The sequence below is a fragment of the Tigriopus californicus genome, unplaced genomic scaffold (genome assembly GCF_007210705.1).
Source record: "Tigriopus californicus strain San Diego unplaced genomic scaffold, Tcal_SD_v2.1 Contig61, whole genome shotgun sequence".
NCBI classification, from domain to species: Eukaryota; Metazoa; Arthropoda; class Copepoda; order Harpacticoida; family Harpacticidae; genus Tigriopus; species Tigriopus californicus.
In genome coordinates, this window is record NW_026738940.1 from 2,031 (window position 1) to 7,769 (window position 5,739).

Below are 5,739 nucleotides of genomic sequence, written 5' to 3' on the forward strand. Positions count from 1 at the left end.
TTTTTAGATAGCGTACCAGATCAACCCTAAATTCAAGGACTAGCTCGGTCTGCCAACTCAAATTCGTTGGTAGACCAAATATCATATAAAAATTGAAAGGTAATAAATGGACGAATTATAACCTTTCATTTTAATGTACTGGGGATTACATTCCTAGTAGCGGTTAGAAAAGCCCGTGAAAAACCAAACCAAAAAAAAAACAAAGAATGGTGTAGCGATGAGTTGGGGGTGAGAAAAAAAGATGAATGGAAAAAGCAAGAGCATTAACTGACTGCACCCCTGCTAGACAGCTGATTCTCTATATTGTGTCGTTGCTTTTTATTAATGCCACTGCTAGCATCCTCCTAGCCCGTGGGCTCAAATTTTCAAAACTTGGTGCTATACCCTGCAATGGTATTTTTTCCGGTGCTTGCTTTTCTTCGGATGACTCTGTCTGGAGTTGTCTTTTCCCTTTACTACAATGACGTCTTGTCAAGACAGCCAATCCCACTAGGCTAGCAACTACCCCTGAAATGAGTAATATCCTCATCCAATTTTAGTTCGTGGGTGCTATTAGGGTCAAGTCCTCAACGGCTATCGGATTAGTTTTGTTAAGTTTGAGATTATGTATGTGGCTCATTTCTTTTTCATTCAGAGGGCTGTGATCCATGAGAATGGATCAACTTGCTCTGCTGCTGGGTATTTCCCCACAATGTCCACTCCACAGATACCTTGGTCAATCTCTCGCCCAGCCAACAAACTCGCCGGGCAATTGTTCTTAAACTGTTTTTGGAGCGTGTTAATCCGGCACAAGAATTGTTCTTTCACTTGGATGCACTTGTAGAATTACTCTTCCGACATGCTTGTATAAAGGGTCAGCTCGTTGTTCATTGCAAAGTAAGGAGGTAATCTCAACTGATAGATCTTATTTAGGTTCAAATTCATATAATGCCTACTAATGCCTACAAGTTAGACTTGACGGATCTGGCTAGCTCTTGATTAAAAGCCTGATCAGGAATTTATTCAAAAAGTTGTCCATGTCTGAGCTATAAGGTGCTACTGGATCAATAAAGCCTTTAGATTACCTGCTGTAATATCCCTATTATCATACAGTCCATTACTCCTAAATCTAGTTTTCCTTTAGATCGGTGCTTTAAGACAACAATAAAAGGGAAGTCGAAACAAACTCGCATAAAAGACTTATGAGTCTTGACACGAGTTTGTTTCAACTGCCCTTTTATTATTGTCTTAAAGGACCGATCTTAAGGAAAACTAGATTTAGGAGTAATGGACTGCATGATAATAGGGATATTACACCTATAAACATTTGTGGCATGTGTACAGGGTCAATTCATAGAACGCAGTGAGGGAGTTACCAGCATCAGCATCAGCAGGTCGCCACACCACACCCCCTCCCCCGGGTGTAGTTTTTTGCTGAACAAAGAACTTTGCATGGGAAATGCTTCACCAAAAATGCAAGTGTTGAAGAAATCTGTGCATTTTTCGCAAATTCAAAGCTTGTATCAACTTCGTTGGGTGGTTGAGTGATGGCAACCCCGGTGGACCAAGGGGTGGCCGCCCTAGACACCCAAGAGTCGAGGAAAAAGGGCACCATTACGGCCCACAAGGGTCACTTCTCCAGGGCTGTCAAGAGTACGGCCCAAGTTATCACGTTTGCGGAGGCCAATCCAAGAGAGGAGTCAACCCACGAATTGACCAAGGTTTTGGGTCAGTTATGGTTGCATTTCGACAGAGTGTCAGAGTTGTACCTGACTCTGGCTGCCGAGTTTCCAATATTAGAGCCGGAGTGTTCAGCTAAGATGGATATCATGACGGATACATATCTGTCGTGCACCGAACGCTTTTTTGGGGCCCTCAAATTGGCCCACATTGTGCCAGCTGCGATGTCGCAGGCACCGCAAACATCCACTGGGCCGTCCGGATCGTACCGGGTTCCGGCTGCTTTGCAGCCGGAACATCCCTCGTGGGAGGCCACGCCGACCGAGATGCGCAGCTGGGCTAGAAAGCTAAAGTCCTTCCACTCAACGTCCAACTTGGAGAGGGCAGCAATCGCGGATCAGCAAGCGTTCTTCCTTTCCTACTTGGACATAGAATTGGAAACCACGGTCCGGGAATCTATTGGGGAGACCACATCAGTGTTTGGCGAGGACTTGTATATGGCGGCACTGGAGCGGAGGTTCGCCGTCACATACCCCCTGTTCACCTGGAGACTCGCCTAATTCCGATACCAACAGGAGCAAGGGCAAGCCTTTTGGGACTACGTGGCTCGGCTTTGCCAGAAGGACAATGAGGCCAACTTGGGTTTGCTCAAGCTGGATGAGATCTTTGTGTTCAGGATTCTGGGCGGGCTCTCAGATGTCAAGATGAAGGAGAAGTTGCTCGAGCTGAGGAGCCACACATTGGCCAGCCTACTGGAGGAGGCCACCAATATAGAGGTAGCCCGGCGGAACTTCAGAGCAAGCACAAGGGGTGGCCAACTCGGCTGCGGTAATGATGGCCCGCGACCATCCTTGACGGCCCGTGTCCAGGTCATCAAGCGCTAGAAACCGGAATAGGAGGCCGACCAATCGATGTCCCAAGTGCGGCCATTTTCCCCACAATGAAGGTTTTACGTGCCCAGCGGGGGCAGAGGGGCAAACATGCCACAACAGCGGCCAGAAGGGCCAATTTTAAGGCTCGGAGGGGCGGTTTCATTATCTGCCGCCAGCCTATCCGTCAGCGCGCGCAAAGTTGTACAAGATGCCTCACCACCGAGCCAATTCCATAGGATGAGTACCAGAACGTGATGCTGGCCCTGATGCCCACAGCTTGCTGAATGCCTGGTGGGTATGAAAGCTCCACCTGGTCAGAATTGGATGATGGCACGGAGGATGACTGGCTGCCAGGCTCAGGTCCCACTACCGGGTCGGCGGCGGGGGCCTCCCGGATATCCAAACTGACCACGACGCCCATGTGACGAAGACGGTGCGCATCCAAACAATGGTACATAATGGCAATGCGCCCACCCCTCGTCTGACTCTTCATCTGGACTCCGCTAAAGGGCGCTCACTGGCAGGAACTCTTGGTGGATTCACATTCGCGGTGACCCCGGGGGCCACTCGAACCGTGATGGCACTGGATGTGATTCAACGCCACGGGCTCCGTCCTCGTCAATCCCCAGTGGGTGGTCGGGGGCTGGAGGCGGCTAATGGCGCGCCTATGAATTGCACTGGGACCCTGAAGCTGAAGGCCACCTTGGGCAAGGTGACCACGGTGATTGATGGCATAGTCTCAGCCAATCTCCATGATGAAATCCTGGTGTCCTGGCATGATCTACGAGAGCTCGGAGTTCTCCAAAGCAATTTCCCACAACCAGTTGTGCTTCCAGCCAATGCACCCAGGCCAGGCAGGTCACAAGCAAGAGCGGCAACAAAGGGCAATGGGGTGACAAATCCACATAATTTTGATAGCTCTCAGGAGGAACAGGTCCTGATGCCAACAAAGACGATCCGAAGTTATGCGTCTGTTATGGCCGCCGGTGGTCACCCTGTCCCTGAGTGTATTTAAACAAACCGATCAGCTGAACGCACAGTCTCTCCCTCCTCATTGGACAATAATAGTGGACGTGTTGACAGTGGTGTTGACAACTGCAGTATCTTACTTGAAGCCGTGAAAATCAAGTTCGCCNGTTGACAACTGCAGTATCTTACTTGAAGCCGTGAAAATCAAGTTCGCCGACGTGTTGGGCACCACACTGGATGAGGCAGCAGGAGTGATGAAGGGTCCCAAGAAGTACATTTGCTTGCGTCCAGACTCAAAGGTACGTCAACTCAGCGTGGCCACGGCACGCTGGTGCCCAAACACTTCGAAGGGATGGCCACTAAGCTCATTAGTGAGTTAATGACATCCGGCGTGCTTGTGCCGGAAACAGGGCCCACAGAATGGTGTTCACCGGCACACTTTGTCCCCAAACCTGGGGGGCAGAAACTCAATGAGGCTGTGATCCGCACGGTGCACCCGTTTCCGGCCACTGCGGATCTCATCAAGTGGATTGACCCCACCTCCAGGTACTTTACAAAGATCAACGCCATTTATGGTTACTTCCAGATACCCCTGAATGAAGAATCACTGACTACTTTTATCTTACCTTTGGGCAGGTACCGCTACTTAGGGGCCTGCCTGGCTGCTGAAGATTGTGGACGACATGCTGGTCCAAGCCCCCAATCAGAAGACTCTCTTTGTACATCTGGAAGAGGTTCTCATGAGGTGTCATTAAGATCTCCTTGAGCAAGCTAGAGGTAGGGAAAAATTAAAATTTGCGGGGTGTATTGTGTCTGGGGACGGGGTCCGGCCCAACCAAGAGAAATTGGCGGCTGTGGCGGAGTTCCTTGCCCCCAAGAACACCACCGAGCTCCGAGGATTTCTGGGCCTCATTAATCAATTGGGACACTTTATTCCAGATGTTTCCCACATGTTGGTGCTAATGCGGGGGCTCCTAAAAAAAGACGTGGTATACCAATGGCTCCCCTGTCTCCAAGCCGAATTTGAGGTGTTGAAGAAGACTCTCACATCTGACATGGTGGTCAGGGCATTTGACCCAGCGTTACCCATAAAACTGCTCATAGATGCGTCGCGATTGTTTGGCATTGGTTTTGCCCTGGTTCAATTTGAGCCCGCTGGCCACATACGTTTAATCAGCTGCGGCTCTCGCAGCTTGACAAAGTGCCAACAAAACTATGCGACCATTGAACTCAAGTGTTTAGCTGTTGTGTGGGCAGTGGAGAAATCGGCGTATTACCTAAGAGGTATGCAAAAGTTTGAAATAGTGACGGACCATAAACCACTCCTTGAAGTATTTAACATAGTGCTCCAAGAGCTCTCACATGAGTGCCTCCTGCGGTTCCGGGAACGATTGGTGGACTATAATTTTACATTGTCCTGGACCGCGGGAAAGGAGCATCTTATTGCCGATGCCTTATCCCGAGCCCCAGTATTTCCCAGCAAGGACGAGCCGGATGCTACCGTGTTAGCCCTCAGTGTACGTATTTTTGGGGCGGACCTGGCTCTCAGGTCTGTTGTCCGTGCGGCCGCCTCTGACCCGGATTATGAAGCCCTAGTGCAGTGTTTTCTTTCAGGAGGAGACCCAGCTACCAACCCCTCCTCATGGGCCTACGCTTGTGTTAGGCCGGAGGTGAGCCTCCACCAAAAGGGGGGGGGGGCGCTTACTCGTCCTTCAGAGGACTCAGCTCATAATCCCCCAGTCGGCCCAGGCAGGCTTACTCCGGCTCCTCCACGCATCCCATTGTGGCATGGTGAAAACATACCAACACGCTTGGCAGCTGTACTACTGGCCTGATATGAAAAATGCCATATCTCAGTTGGTGCAGAGTTGTGGGGCGTGCCAGGAAAAACTGCCTAGCCAGCCCATTGAGACCATTGGCAAGCTTTCAGTCCCCACAAAGCCCATGAGCCATGTAGGAGTGGACCTTTTCCACTTCAGGGGTCAGAATTGGCTTGTAATGGTAGATCGCTATTCAGGATTCCCATTCTGTCAGCGTTTAAGGTCGACAGTCACTGCCAGCGTCACTGGAGCGCTACTCCAATGGTTTTGTGATTGGGGGTTTCCTCGGGTTATCCAGTCGGATGGAGGACCTCAGTTCTGAGGGACGTTCACGGAATTTTGCCTTGAACAAAATGTTCTGCATGGGCTTTCAAGCCCCTACAACCGTCGCTCCAACGGCCCCTGCAGAATCTCTCTCT

The 5,739-nt window shown here is 50.3% G+C and overlaps 1 long non-coding RNA gene across 1 annotated transcript; it reads left to right on the plus strand.

Moving 5' to 3' along the window:
• Positions 1 to 3,673: 3,673 nt before the first annotated feature.
• Positions 3,674 to 5,705, plus strand: LOC131892580 (uncharacterized). Its single transcript, XR_009374594.1, has 3 exons — positions 3,674 to 4,046; positions 4,137 to 4,277; positions 4,440 to 5,705. It is a non-coding gene; the product is annotated as an uncharacterized LOC131892580 (long non-coding RNA).
• Positions 5,706 to 5,739: the final 34 nt, after the last annotated feature.